The following is a 16318-nucleotide window of genomic DNA, read 5'->3' as shown; positions in this document are numbered from 1 at the left end:
GCACTAAGCACAGTTTGGCCAGACCTCAGAATGTGGCCAACTGAATTAACATTTTTTGACATTACAACAGCTCACATAACCAACCTAGGAACTGTTAACTCCTGATCTTCGAAGCCTAAGGCTCCTGTCTAATCCGTCTTCCCTTTGAGTCCACTTTCCATCCCCAACCTTGTCAGGACCTGATTTTTCTCAGTGTCCTTTGCCCAGGACATTGCAACAACTCCAGCTCCTTCTTCAGAAACTGCTTGGACCTAGACATAAGTGCGGGTATTGGCAGTCCATTCCTATTGCACTAGTTTAAACCTACTGGGGAACCCCACCAGCAGTTACTCCTACAGGAGGGATGTCATCTTTGGGGCATTAGTAGAGTCCTCTGGACAAGCACACTTTGACCACCAGTGCTTTTTAACTTGTTCTAGGTGTAGAGCTTGGAAAGTATAAAACTAGACTGGGAGTGTTTTTTGCTTTGGTTCTGTTTGTAAAATATTGTTTGCTTTTATGTCCATTTTAGGTGAGTGTATTCCCATGTGTTTTGCATTGAGTAAAAGCTGGTATATTACATTTTATGTTTGTGACTTTAGAAAGTTTGTCTTTGTGCTTAATATGTTCTGCAGTCTAGACTGGTGACTTGAAGATGTGAAAATTACCAAAAGGTTTTAAAAGGTTGTGCACATGCAGATTAATTGCATTTCACAGTATACTTGCCACTTCTATAATGATTTCAGTAATTTGTCTTGATGAATGGAAGAGTTGCTTCTAAACTGTGGACCCCGACCATCAATTTTATTCTTATTGATGTAGTGCAAGGGAGAGTAAGCCTCCTGACTATGCTTTGCCATAACACTTCTCATTTTTTCAGCTGGTAGTCACTAATGACTTGATTTTTCAAAAGTGCCGAGCACTCTCAAATTCTGTTGAAGTCAGTTGGGGCTGAAGATGCTTAACAGCTCTGAATATCGGACCATAAGGCTTTTTGCTGATATCAGGAGCATAACTGCTCTGGTGGGCCACTGCATGTAGTCGTGTACCAGTGTCCTTGAGCTAGCTAACATCAAACAAAACTAAAGCCACCTTCTGATCCAACAGCTCTTGGATATAACAGATATTTGGGGAGGTTATCATTCTACCAGGACATGAATCAGGCTGTGAATTCAAGACTGTCATGTAGATGTGGAAATAAAGAATGCTGGTCATCTGACCTGCACATAAGAATGGTGGTATCCGCCACAAATATAGCATCTGTTTCTTGGAAGTAGCACTTAAGAAGAAGCATGTAGAACTTGCTGATACTTAAAGGGAAACTCTCAACATAAAGTATGCACTTTAAACAAAATTTTTAGAGAGTGTTTAAAGTAGTTTCGGATGTTACACCTGCCCCTATATCCCCCTGCCGGTTTTTGTTTGTTTGTTTTACAGTCACATTTTCCTATTTTAAAAAATGTTTTGTGTCTCTCTTGTCATTCTCACAGAGAGGAATTGACTGGCTACATAGGGAGTTTCCGTGATTAGGTACACAAAGTGCTGCCAAAAGCACAAAGCAAACAAAGTGGAAAAATGAAGAGAGTACGTTTCCCTATAACCTCTTTGAGTTCCAGAAATCTTGGGAGTTACAAATAACTGTAGCAGATTAGACCTTTTCAGACAAAAATGTGTGGGCTTTTTAATTCCTATTTTTTAAATTGACTATCCCTTTAATAGAAATCTTTGTAAGACCATTTCAGTTTATGATTTTCTTTACCCTTTGTATAATACCTGCTTTCAAAAAAATTGGTTATTGTGCAGTGTAACCTAAAGCACCCCTTTCCCCTGTCCCGAATCCAGGAGTTTGAATGCAGAAGGGGTTATTGTAACATCATCCAAGAGAACACCATAACTTCAGTAGGGGATTGAACAGCTATGACAGATTAATCTCAAAAAAGCAAAGGTGTTGTCCTCATGCACATATTCCTTATTAAAAAGGGAAAGCAACCCAGAGAAGCACACTCTTTCTGTTCCTCATTGCAATCTAGCCAGATTTCCCTAGACATTAGGGAATTGCACTTCTAAATCATGTTCTCTCCTTTGAAACTATGGAGGTAAGTTCTCTTGTCTCTCCCACCTCTAGGCTTAAACAGAATTCACTTTGGCTGTCCTTCTCTGAGGTCCCTTCCAACCCTGATATTCTATGATTCTACGATACCTGGGGTTTATTCTCTATTGTCTGTCGCCCTGTGTAGTCATTTACACATGAAAAACAGATGTAAAACTGATTTGGCAGTATTGTATAGCTATTTTGTGCTCACTTTGTACAGATGTAAATAACTAAACAAGATGCAAGACAATGGAGAATCATATCTATGAAGTGTATTTAAACTACACCACTAGTGGTTTTTTTTAAATCTTAACAGCCTTAAACAAATGTGGTTTGGTTTTCAAATTAAGGTCCTGGTAGTTGGTTTTTAAATTGTTAGAGAAAAGTCTAGCAATTTAAGTTTCTTAATTCATCCTTAAAGAGCTGCTGATTGTTTATGGAAAACATTATTGAAACAGCTCCGTGTACTTCTGTATACTTATAGCAATTTGGAAAGGAGATGCATAGAAGGATCAGTAATATGCAATACCAGCATATAGCTTTCAAGTATGCCTGGCTGGTCTCTTCTGGTGATATCACAGACCTACACCTGCTCCCAATGATGCACAGCTGGGGCCTGGTCTCTCAAATGTCTGCACCCATTATATGAGATGGATGTATGGGACAACACTGATTGGGGGAGTATATGGTATGGAAAAGGGTGTTAGGTGTGAAGCGGCTGAAGGAGAAAATAGTGACAGGTTTGAAGTCCCATTCCTTTCCATTGAAGGCCCAAACTACCATTTCAACAGCAGTTTATTGCCCTTTCACCCACTTTTATCTCTTCTTCAAGTGTAAAGGAGAAGTTGGAAGCTATTTGCTATTACAAAATGGTTTTCATAGAAGGAAGTGAATTGAATTTACTCCTGGGACACAAACTACAGCTGCTTGGCCAGGTGAGCTTCTGGGGAAAGGGAATTAGGAGAAGGGGTCTGAATAAATAAATAGTCCAGGTCCTTACAAAGAGAGAAGAGTGTTGGTAAAATTAATATGTATAATCTCAAAACTGTAGAGAAATTCTATTTATAGCCTTTTCCCTACTTTCCCTTAGTGAGGAGCTACTTTTTGTGGTGGAAGCATAGGTATACGTAAACATGAATCAAAACAGTTTGTTTTTTTTTAAATGAAGGAAAATGAACAAGCCAAACTTTGCTAGCAATTATGCACTCTTGCGTGTGCATTAGGAGGCCACTGGTGCACTTCTCTGGTAGATGAATTTGAGCCATGCACCAGTAGCCTCCTAATAAATAATGCACATCCTGTTGTGACTTATTCCTATAATAAATGATAGCAGCTCTATCTTTATCATGTTGCATAATACAGAGGCAAATGAGTGTTTGTTGAAATTAAAAAGCAAGCAATTCAAAACTAATTATACAATGTTTTGCTCAACATAATCTGCACAACTCACTGCCACGGCAAAAGTATAACAAGGAAATATTTGTACTTGCGTAGGTTCACAGTGAGAACCCAAGCACATGATTCTCTATTGTCCGCACCTTGTGTGGTCATTCACTCTAGCGCAAGGTTGTGTAAGATACAGTACTACCATTCTGATTTGGTAGCATTTTGCACCCAGTTAGCTCTTCTTGCATGGGTGTAAATGACAGCATGAGGTACAGAGCAACTGAGATTCAGACTACAGGGTAGAGGGCCCCACACCAACCAGAGTAAGCAATGCTGCTTCAAGCCTTGTGTTGTGTTGGTGCACCACATCTACTCAAGAGGAGTGGGCCTACAGCGATATGAATATCCCCAGGATAGACAGAGTCTGAGGGTATGTCTACACTACGAAATTAGGTTGAATTTATAGAAGTCGTTTTTTTATAAGTCGTTTTTTTATAAATCGTTTTTATATATTCGAGCGTGTGTGTCCCCACAGAAAATGCTCTAAGTGCATTAAGTGCATTAACTCGGCAGAGTGCTTCCACAGTACCGAGGCAAGCGTCAATTTCCGGAGTGTTGCACTGTGGGTAGCTATCCCACAGTTCCCGCAGTCTCCGCTGCCCATTGGAATTCTGGGTTGAGATCCCAATGCCTGATGGGGCTAAAACATTGTCGTGGGTGGTTCTGGGTACATATCATCAGGCCCCCGTTCCCTCCCTCCCTCCCTCTGTGAAAGCAGCTGCAGACAATCGTTTCGCGCCTTTTTTCTTGAGTTACATGTGCAGACGCCATACCACGGCAAGCATGTAGCCCGCTGAGGTAACCGTAACTGTATGTCTCCTGGGTGCTGGCAGACGTGGTACTGCATTGCTACACAGCAGCAGCAACCCATTGCCTTGTGGCAGCAGACGGTACAGTAGGACTGGTAGACATCATCGTTATGTCCGAGGTGCTCCTAGTCGCCTCTGTGAGGTCGATCAGGAGCGCCTGGGCAGACGTGGGCGCAGGGACTAAATTTGGAGTGACTTGACCAGGTCATTCTCTTTAGTCCTGCAGTCAGTCCTATTGAACCATCTTATGGTGAGCAGGCAGGTGATACGGATTGCTAGCAGTCCTATTGTACCATCTTCTGCCAGGCAGTCAAGAGATGAGGATGGCTAGCAGTCCTATTGTACCATCTTCTGCTGAGCAGCCATGAGATGTGGATGGCTTGCAGTCCTTCTGCACCGTCTGCTGCCAGCCAAAGATGTAAAAGATAGATGGAGTGGATCAAAACAAGAAATAGACCAGATTTGTTTTGTACTCATTTGCACATTAAACACCACACGCGTTATCTAGCAGTAGATGCAGCACCAGAACCTGGCAGAGCGATACCAGGCGAGGAGGCGACATCAGCACGGTCACGTGAGTGATCAAGACATGGACACAGATTTCTCTGAAAGCATGGGCCCTGCCAGTGCATGCATCATGGTGTTAATGGGGCAGGTTCATGTGGTGGAACGCCGATTCTGGGCTCAGGAAACAAGCACAGACTGGTGGGACCGCATAGTGTTGCAGGTCTGGGACGATTCCCAGCGGCTGCGAAACTTTCGCATGCGTAAGGGCACTTTCATGGAACTTTGTGACTTGCTTTCCCCTGCCCTGAAGCACATGAATACCAAGATGAGAGCAGCCCTCACAGTTGAGAAGCGAGTGGCAATAGCTCTGTGGAAGCTTGTAACGCCAGACAGCTACCGGTCAGTTGGTAATCAATTTGGAGTGGGCAAATCTACTGTGGGGGCTGCTGTGATGCAAGTAGCCAACACAATCGAAGATCTGCTGATATCAAGGGTAGTGACCCTGGGAAATGTGCAGGTCATAGTGGATGGCTTTGCTGCAATGGGATTCCCTAACTGTGGTGGAGCCATAGACGGAACCCATATCCCTATCTTGGCACCGGAGCATCAAGCCGGCAAGTACATAAACTGCAAGGGGTACTTTTCAATAGTGCTGCAAGCTCTGGTGGATAACAAGGGACGTTTCACCAACATCAACGTGGGATGGCTGGGCAAGGTACATGACGCTCGCATCTTCAGGAACTCTGATCTGTTTCAAAAGCTGCAGGAAGGGACTTTATTCCCAGACCAGAAAATAACTGTTGGGGATGTTGAAATGCCTATAGTTATCCTTGGGGACCCAGCTTACCCCTTAATGCCATGGCTCATGAAGCCGTACACAGGCAGCCTGTACAGTAGTTGGGAGCTGTTCAACGACAGGCTGAGCAAGTGCAGAATGGTGGTAGAATGTGCATTTGGACATTTAAAGGCGCGCTGGTGCAGTTTACTGACTCGCTTAGACCTCAGCGAAACCAATATTCCCACTGTTATTACTGCTTGCTGTGTGCTTCACAATATCTGTGAGAGTAAGGGGGAGACGTTTATGGCGGGGTGGGAGGTTGAGGCAAATCGCCTGGCCGCTGGTTACGTGCAGGAGGGCGCGGTGTGCATCAGAGAAGCTTTGAATAACAGTTTAATTACTGGACAGGCTACGGTGTGAAAGTTCTGTTTGTTTCTCTTTGATGAAACCCCCCGCCCCTTGGTTCACTCTACTTCCCTGTAAGCTAACCACCCTCTCTCCCTGCCTTCGATCACCACTTGCAGAGGCAATAAAGTCATTGTTGCTTCACATTCATGCATTCTTTATTAATTCATCACACAAATAGGGGGATGACTACCAAGGTAGCCCAGGAGGGGTGGTGGAGGAGGGAAGGAAAATGCCACACAGCACTTCAAAAGTTTACAACTTTAAAATTTATTGAATGCCAGCCTTCTGTTTTTTGGGCAATCCTCTGTGGTGGAGTGGCTGGTTGGCCGGAGGCCCCCCCACCGCGTTCTTGAACATCTGGGTGAGGAGGCTATGGAACTTGGGGAGAAGGGTGGTTGGTTACACAGGGGCTGTAGCAGCAGTCTGTGCTCCAGCTGCCTTTGCTGCAACTCAACCATACACTGGAACATATTGGTTTGATCCTCCTGCAGCCTCAGCATTGAATCCTGCCTCCTCTCATCATGCTGCCGCCACATTTGAGCTTCAGCCCTGTCTTCAGCCCGCCACTTACTCTCTTCAGCCCGCCACCTCTCCTCCCGGTCATTTTGTGCTTTCCTGCACTCTGACATTATTTGCCTCCACGCATTCGTCTGTGCTCTGTCAGTGTGGGAGGACAGCATGAGCTCAGAGAACATTTCATCACGAGTGGGTTTTTTTTTTTTCTAATCTTCACTAGCCTCTGGGAAGAAGATCCTGTGATCATTGAAACATATGCAGCTAGTGGAGGAAAAAAAAAGGAACAGCGGTATTTAAAAAGACACATTTTATAAAACAATGGCTACACTCTTTCAGGGTAAACCTTGCTGTTAACATTACATACATAGCACATGTGCTTTCGTTACAAGGTCACATTTTGCCTCCCCCCACCGCGTGGCTACCCCCTCAACCCTCGCCCCTCCCCATGGCTAACAGCGGGGAACATTTCTGTTCTGTCACAGGCAAACAGCCCAGCAGGAACAGGCACCTCTGAGTGTCCCCTGAAGAAAAGCACCCTATTTCAACCAGGTGACCTTGAATGATATCACTCTCCTGAGGATAAGACAGAGAGATAAAGAACGGATTTGTTTGAAAGCAAGCAAACATACACTGCAATGCTTTGTTGTACAATGATTCCCGAGTACGTGCTACTGGCCTGGAGTGGTAAAGTGTCCTACCATGGAGGATGCAATAAGGCTGCCCTCCCCAGAAACCTTTTGCAAAGGCTTTGGGAGTACATCCAGGAGAACCGCGAATGCCAGGGCAAATTAATCCTTTCATATGCTTGCTTTTAAACAGTGTATAGTGTTTTAAAAGGTACACTCACCGGAGGTCCCTTCTCCGCCTGCCGGGTCCAGGAGGCAGCCTTGGGTGGGTTCGGGGGTACTGGCTCCAGGTCCAGGGTGAGAAACAGTTCCTGGCTGTCGGGAAAACCGGTTTCTCCGTTTGCTTACTGTGCGCTATCTACAACCTCATCATCATCATCTTCTTCTTCATCCCCAAAACCTGCTTCCGTATTGCCTCCATCTCCATTGAAGGAGTCAAACAACACGGCTGGGGTAGTGGTGGCTGAACCCCCTAAAATGGCATGCAGCTCATCATAGAAGCGGCATGTTTGGGGCTCTGACCCGGAGCGGCCGTTCGCCTGTCTGGTTTTCTGGTAGGCTTGCCTCAGCTCCTTAAGTTTCACGTGGCACTGCTTCGGGTCCCTGTTATGTCCTCTGTCCTTCATGCCCTGGGAGATTTTGACAAAGGTTTTGGCATTTCGAAAACTGGAACGGAGTTCTGATAGCACGGATTCCTCTCCCCATACAGCAATCAGATCCCGTACCTCCCGTTCGGTCCATAATGGAACTCTTTTGCGATTCTGGGACTCCATCATGGTCACCTCTGCTGATGAGCTCTGCATGGTCACCTGCAGCTTGCCATGCTGGCCAAACAGGAAATGAGATTCAAAAGTTCGCGGGCCTTTTCCTGTCCACCTGGCCAGTGTATCTGAGTTGAGAGTGCTGTCCAGAGCGGTCACAATGGAGCACTTTGGGATAGCTCCCGGAGGCCAATACCGTCGAATTGTGTCCACAGTACCCCAAATTTGACCCGGCCAGGCCGATTTAAGCGCTAATCCACTTGTCGGGGTAGAGTAAGGAAATCGATTTTAAGAGCCTTTTAAGTCGAAAAAAAGGGCTTCATCATGTGGACGGGTGCAGGTGTACATTGATTTAACGCTGCTAAATTTGACCTAAAGTCCTAGTGTAGACCAAGGCTGAGATTTCAAAATAGACTAGATGTTTCAACGAGGAATAGTATTTGCTATTATGTTAGACAGGATAAATTACAAAGATGATGGATACTTCAGTGTATATTCTAGCCTAGTGCTAAACAATATATATTCAGGTGAGGACAAAAAGAACATTCCCTTCCTAACTTCCAACCTCCATGATACAAACTCACATAGCTAGTCTCTTTGTGTGCGTTTCATGGTTTCCTCTGAAACAGCCAACTGTTGGTTCCTCCTCTTCCACAGGGGAATCGGTGCAGCTCTGTTAGGTGAAGATCAAGATTTGGGAGCTCAGTCACAGCCCAGTTGCACATAGGCTCACCCTATGTTTCCATTCAGGGGGAAGGAGCAGGCCAGGCAAAGGCAGGAGTAGGGCTGGTATATCCTCTGCTATACAAAATATGGATAGTTGATGCACCCATTGAACACACTGAGGATGGAGGTTGTAGCATCTGCAGAGGTTGAAGCAGTGGCTTTAGAACAGCTCCATTGGGGTTCAGTGGCTTGGGGTGAGGAAATGTTTCCCCTGCATGTTCCCCCACCCCCTACAGATGAGACCTGACTACTCACTCTTGGTATGTGGAGATTCTGGTACCAGAACAGGGTGGTAGATTAGGTGACCCATTGGCCTCTTACAAATGGCAATTACTATGTTTGTGAGTAGAGTATTTTAAGTTATCAGCCAATATTTGACATTGCCTGTTAGCAGCTGTGCAGTAATTAGTCTCTAAGTCTTATTCAGTTTCTGAGGCTTGATCTACACTAAAACCTTATATTGGCATAGCTATGTTGGTCAAGGGTCTGAAAAAAACCCACTCTCCTGACAGACACAGCTATGCCAACAAAATCCCAAGTGTAGAAACAGCTAAGCTGCTGGAAGAGTGCTTCTGTCAACGTAGCTAGGAAGGTGGTATTCCTACACAGATAAGAAAAGCTCCTGCAGTTGGTATACGCTGCATTTATGTGAAGGGGACATGCCAACATAGCTATTTTTGTAAATGCTGGAAATAGCTAGAACCATGTGCTGTTTGGAAATATATCCAAAATTACATATAATGTAAAATAAGTGAATGGCGTAAGTACTGATTTTAGAGTGACCGTGACTTACCTTGTGTAAGGTTGTATTTATGAAGCTTAAATACAAAACTGCATGTGCAAGCAACAGAAAGTGTATGGAATTAATACCTAATTCATAGACAGTATAGCCAAATGAGTTGTGTAGATTGAGACAGTCATAGCAATGTACCACCTCCTTTTAAACTATCATGTAATAATTATTTGTAGTGCCTAAAGGCTTTGCTCAGGAATGAGGAAGGGGCGGGGAGGCTATGTGTTAGGTACAGGACACGTACATAACAAAAAGTTGGGCCTTCCCCAAAGAGATTATATACTAATTTTAAGATTGGGTTGGTGGTGTTCACATAGTAACAGTGAGACAGTTATGCTAAGTGTAATAAGCAGCAGGCACAGCAGACTTAGTCATGTACAAGGTGTTTTTAATAGGACTGGATTTCCATATACACAGATGTGCACTAGTTCTTCAGTGTTTAAAATATATATATATTGAATAAATAGAAAATGACATGCCAGCTCTCATGTCAGCCAGAAAACGCATCTGTGGTCTAACCCCTGTGACAAACAATCTAGCAACAGTTCCAGTGCTACCAACGCTATGGAGTTTGCCAAAAAAGCAGGTGCTTCTTCCGACAGATATCTTACATGGCTTAATATTTGTGTCCTGTAATTACTGTCTAAAGGGAAGAGGGGAATGCCAGGATATTGCAAAATGAACAGGAACACAACATTTTAGTTTAAAAAAAAAAAACCCCACCAATCCCAGTTGTTGAAAAAATACTTAATCTTGCATTTCATCTAACGATTAACATTTTTATAATTTGATTTTTAAATATTTTTAGTTTGTATTTTAACAGGATATAGAATTTGTAACAGAAATATAGCATGAATTGGTAAAATGTGGTTGTTAGCAGCATCTAATCCCCATTACACACGATATTCAGTGCAAGCATCAAACAAGCTGAAATCAACATTTCCAGTGTTTATCAATGTTCCCGATGGAACAACTCTGTGGAGTTGGGGTAAGAAAGAGAGACTATTTACTAGAGCTGTTTGGGAAGTGTTTCTGATCTCTTGAAAACTTTAGATGAAAATGGAGAAAGGTTTTATTTTTTGTCAGAATTCTTTTTTACAAGTTTTCAGGTTTTCAACAACTGAAAACTGAAGGTTTTTTTGGGGGGCGGGGCATGGGGGAGGTTTATTAAAAGGACACTTGCTGCAGAAACTTTTGTTTAAACAAAACCATTTTTCTTCTAAAAAATATTTTTTTGGAGAAAATTTACTAGTCTACTGTTTTACACTGGTACCATTATTCAAAACAAAAAGGCATTGGGCAGGTCTCGGAATAAATTTAAGTGAGTTCATGGTGTCCAAATCTCAGTACAGTGCGCCTATATTTAAAAGGTGCCCATAATCCTAAAAGCTGTTTATTGGGATATGGGTCTTTTTGAGACATACACAAATGTGTAACTGAGGCAAACAGCAGACTTCAAAGCAAAATGATGTCTAGTACCCTGAGAAGGTAAGAGCAGAGTGTGAATTCATGCTGTACCTACTCAAGTGTTAACTTAACTCATAGAACCCCAATGCTGGAGCTTGCTGGTCAGTTGAATACCGGGGGTGCCTGTGTTTTTGCAGCCTCCAAAGGGATAGTTAATGCCCCCTATGAAAGCTGAGCTGCACTCTTTTTTTCTTGAGATAACTTGTGATTGCTGTGGTTGGCATCTGTGTTGGTAGGGAGAGCTGAAGTTTTGAAAAAAACAGTATTTAATGGACATCTTAATGTCTGTCAGGAGAGCATCAGTTTCATACAGGGTATTTCACAACAATCAGATATTTGCTGACTTGCAGAGAAGTGAAACTATAAGAAAATTCTGAACATGCCAGCTCTGATCTAGCTAGATGTTATTTTTATGCATTGGAGTTTTGGATAATTTTCCATGAGGTAGAATAAATGCCTGAAACTGTATTTTATATAGGCTGGTTTTTGTCATCTACATCTGGGCTGATGTGTCAGAAGCACATAAAAGGGAGTTGTGGAGGACAATCTCAGAGGATAAGCCAGAAGGGACTATTGTATCATTTAGTCTGACCTCCTGCGTGTTGCAGGCCCTGGGATTTCCCTGAAGTTCATATTAGACATACAGCGTATCTTTCGGAAAAACACCCAATCTTTATTTTAAAATTTCCAGTGATGGAGAACATTGTAATATTGCATTCCCTGATTCTAATTTACTCCAACAAATGGAATACATTCCCTAGCTGTTGTATAAAGTAAAGCTCATGCTTTATTATTTGCATTCAATATTGTGCTCCGAGCTTATAGCTCCTGTATAAACTTATTAATATTTAATTAAATAAAATTGCTCCGAAGGCCTTTTGCTTGTTTTTTGTTGTAACCACAGCTTGATTCCTTGGCAACAAGTTCTCCATATCTTCGTATTCAATGAAGGGTTAACCACAAAAGCACACAGATATCATCTGTCCCAGCAGCTCACAGTTCCTAGCAGAAAGCTCTCATCTTCCTTCAGGCACTTGAACTTCTTGACCTTCCCTGGTTTCCTCCTGACTAACTCCCCTAGGTTACCCGTGGTAATGCTGCATTCATGGATCTCACCAAGAAGCCCACTGAGGCCCTAGAGAGTAAAATGTGAATTAACTTTGGGCCTAAATTTAGTTTAGTTTTAAATTATTTAAATTGCCATGTCGTGCCTCAGTTGCCTGGCTGGTGCAAGGTGCTGTTCTGATCTAGATAGCAGAAACTTCAGAGCCTCCTCCAGGGAGTTGAGAGGCAGAAAGGATGGGTAAGGTAAAGGCTGTCACCAGCCATGAGCAGGAGAGTTGTTGCAGAAAATCACTGATAGCTAGTGCAAGGGAGCAGGGGAATTAGCTCAGCTCTTTTTTCCTCTGCCTGCTCTCTTCTGGCGATAGCTTGTATGTTTCAGTGTTGGTAGTCCTGGGTCTCAGAGACAAGTGGCAGGAATGTGCACCTCCACTGGTACTGATCAAAGGAGCCAGTCAATGAAGCTTTCAGAAACACTTCTTGGGGAGAACAGGCAGATCCAGGAGCAAGGTCCTCAAGGGAAGAAGGTCCTCTGCTTCCATTGAAATTTTAGAGATGCTTTCAAATCAGCACAACTGTAAATGGCTCCCTTTACCTTTTGCTGCTTGCACTGGTCCCCAAACCCAGTTTAATAGTATTTAATAATAATGCAGAGATTTTGTGTGATGTTGTTGCATGGAAGGGACTTGCCTGCTCCCAGAATGCACTTGTTTCTGTTTCCAACCTCTGGAGCATCAATACCCTTGCCAGCTGAAGAGAAAGGTCTGAACAAAGGAAATAATGGAGCAGGCTTTGAATGTCCATGGGGATTTCCAGACATACACTGGTTTGCAGCTGTCTCTTTGCACTGAGAGTCGCCCAGATGTCAGGCCCATAGTCCCATGTGAAAGGGGAGGATGGAGTAAGTCTGAGAGACCTAGGAAGATGTGTAAGCCTCACAGATAAAGCAGGTACCACTCTCCCCTCCGCTGCAGGGTCTTTCTGCTCCCCACAAGAGTTTAGGAGGTTGATAGGTTGTGGGTACAGAAGGGGCCACGTAAGCCTGAAGACTTTCTCAACTGTGAGAGGATCCAGAGGACCCAGCTTCCTGAAACTCTCTCTGTTGAGTTGGGTACTGGAAGTGCTTAGAAAGCAGCTGGCTCTCTGACTCTGTGTAGGAGAGCTGACAGACTGCAGAGAGGGCCAGAGAGCCTGCCTCAGGACAGAAGATGCAAACTGCAACTGCAGATCTTCTGTGTCATCCATTTGGGTATCCTTTTTGCTCAGTGGACGTTGGACTCCAAAGACTTCCAGAAATCACCACCTTTGCTCAATCTGTCATATTGCATCAGAGAGGGTGGTTGAAAGATGGAAAATAATTAAAGGGAAGCCTGTGGGACTCTTCCAGTGAAATCCTCACTACAGACATCAGTTTGTTGGGATAAGGAGCACCTTGGAAGGCAATGGCCCAGGTTCAGTGTTTGCTGATAAAAAGGAAGTGGAATAGTCAACTGTCTTCATCAGAGAGAAGTCAGACTAATTTCTCTTTGGCATGTATTTTTAGCACAGAACATGTATCCTATTCCCAACCTCCTCCTGTTAGCTCATTGATTACTTTTCAGTAAAGGATAATAACTTAACACTTCACTGGATATTACACGTTCTATTTCCCTGAGTCCAAGCCGTCTTTGTGCATGTGAAGCTTTACCTAAACTGTGGACAAAGGATTTCATTCTGTAGTTTAATACCTATCCAGAACCTTTCAGGAGTAATGTTATCATTTATTTAGATTCACCCCACCCACCTGCATGCACGCGCACGCACACACAGTTCAGTAATTTCGCATCAATACCAATTTGTATATTATCTCAACCTACCTACCTTTCATCAGCCCGATATTTTAAGTGGATTAAGTGGTAGGTGGTTCATATGTAATTCCTTGACTAGCTGAATGCCAATGACAAGATTCTCTAGAACCATCCAAGTGGCATTTTAGACTAAAACAGGCACTTTGTGTGTGCTGTAAGTAACTTACAATCTGTACTTCAGTTAAACAACATAAAAAAAGACTTCTACTAAAAATGTGATCTTCTCCCCCCCTCCACCCTGCATGGAGCATATCAATTAAACAGTAAAATATAATTAAATATTCACACGATATTCAACTCCATAAACATGCTTTTATAGTCTGAATTAAATTAGAGAGCTATAGATGGCTGGGACAGGAGTAGCTCTCTGTGTCAGCATGCGGGATATTCAGGTTCAAGTCCCCTTGTTTGAGTTTCCCTGGGCAATTGGAGACTGGGAGCACTAAAGGGCAGTCTGCTGGACTTCTGGATCAAAGGAATATCTTGAAGCACCAAACAGCAACCTTTCCCTTTGATTGTGAAAAAGCACACTTCTCCTTGGCTGGCTGTGTCCCAAGTCCTCAAATATAGATAAGTTTATCTATAAATTTCTAATGCACCCACCACTGTAGTATCTAGTATACGAAATTAAGGAAAGAATGGTTCAGTCCTAGATGACCATACACTCCCATCACTTTGTGCTGCTTTCTTATTCGGGATTACATAAGGTTATAAGGTTGTTAAAAGGAGGAGGGAGAAAAATTGTTCTTGTTGACCTCTGAGGATAGGACAAGAAGCAGTGGACTTAAATTGCAGCAAGGGAGGTTTAGGTTGGACATTAGGAAAAACTTCCTAACTGACAGGGTGGTTAAACACTGCAGTAAATTGCAAGGCAGGTTGTGGAATCTCCATCATTGGAGGTTTTTAAGAGCAGGTTAGACAAACACCTGTCAGGGGTGGTCTAGATAATACTTAGTCCTGTCTTGAGTGCAGGAGACTGGACTAGAAGATCTCTTGAGGTCCCTTCCTGTCGTATACATCTATGATTCTCTGATTATTCCTGTTGTTCGTCTTTTATATCCAAAGGAAAAGCTGACAGGCAATTCTGCTGTTACAGAGGGACTGCCTGTGCCAAAAAGGATGACATTTCACATCCCATAAGAGGAGCAAAGGCTTTGCCTTCCTCAGATGAGGGCCTTCCACTGGGAATGCTCAGCCTTTGAAAATTTCACCTTAGTGACCGTTACCTGTAACTTCTCCATTGATCACTGCTCTCAGGATGAGGTTGTGAGGGATTAGCAATAGGGTCTCTGAGTGAGGCCAGCTGAGGGCTTTGAAGATTCTCACCAGTGGAACAGGGAGGCACAGTATAGCAATAGAGTGACCTATTTTACATAGGTGAGTCAGTCTGTGCTGAAGGGGATATAGAGGAAACTCCTGGGGGAAAGTCTAATCGCTGATTAGTTCTGGGAATGAGAAGTAGGAAGGAAATGGTAAACCAGTGTGGACTGGGGATGACATTTATAATGAAAAGTAGTATTGTCACTACACAGCAAAGACCATCTATTCAGCTTTATTCATCATTTACACTGATTTAGCGTTAATTTTAAGATCCTGTAGTTCATTTTAATAGGAAAAATGTTCAACTAATTAATGTGTTGCCTTGTAGATTCCAGTTTAAAAATCACATTGCAAAATGTTTAAGTTCATATCACTAGATCAACTGCTGCTCTTAAAGAGACTCCATTTTAATTTGGAGCAGAATTTGTTTTGTAAAATAAGCTTTTATAAAACCTAAAACCAATCAAAACATTTGCAGTTATTGTTCATAAAAACTGCTATTAAGCAAAAACATTTCCCAACAGTGTTTCAAAGCCAAGCTATGCAACAATAAGAATTTGAAAGTAAAACTAGCAACAAACAAAAGTGAAACTAACCTAATTGATTTCTCATTGTACATGCTAAGAGTAGTTAGGAAGTACGTAAAGAGTATAAATAGTAGCAAATGAATTTTACTTTTTCGGTTATTTCATTCTTAATATAACAGTGTTACAAATAAAATAGGTAAAGAAATTTGCTTACAGTATATGGTTTTAAGATGCCACTGTCCCTTTAATCCAGTGATTGTGTGTTTCTAAGTCACTCTTTTGAACATCTGTAATTGTAAAGCATTTTGAGGTTGGTAAAGTTATGAAAAGCTAGCAGGCACTGAAAGCTGTCTGTAGCTTTAGGAACACAACACTGCATAGACTTACATTCACTTCCTATTTGAATGTAATCACTAGGACTAGAAGCAATTTCATATTTTAGAAAAAGCTTAAATTCCTCATAAGTGTGTGTCTTGGGACTTTCCCCCTGCACTCAGGAGGAAAAACTCAGTCTCCACGTGCCACAGACTAGAAGTGAGCTTTTTATTTATTTATTTATTTTCCCCAAACCCAGTTTATAGTGCTGGGGTGGCCAAACTTACTGACCCTCTGAGCTGCATATGACAATCTTTCAAATTTTGAGTGCTGGGTCAC

General features: G+C 42.8%; 1 protein-coding gene across 6 annotated transcripts in view; it reads left to right on the top strand.

Annotated features, from left to right (window-relative positions):
• The window catches only part of RBMS1 (RNA binding motif single stranded interacting protein 1), a 209330-nt gene that overhangs the window by 85888 nt on the left and 107124 nt on the right, over positions 1-16318 (top strand). The window lies entirely within an intron of this gene.

The sequence above is a fragment of the Eretmochelys imbricata genome, chromosome 11 (assembly GCF_965152235.1).
Source record: "Eretmochelys imbricata isolate rEreImb1 chromosome 11, rEreImb1.hap1, whole genome shotgun sequence".
NCBI lineage: Eukaryota > Metazoa > Chordata > Testudines > Cheloniidae > Eretmochelys > Eretmochelys imbricata.
This window is presented reverse-complemented; position numbering and strand designations above follow the sequence as displayed.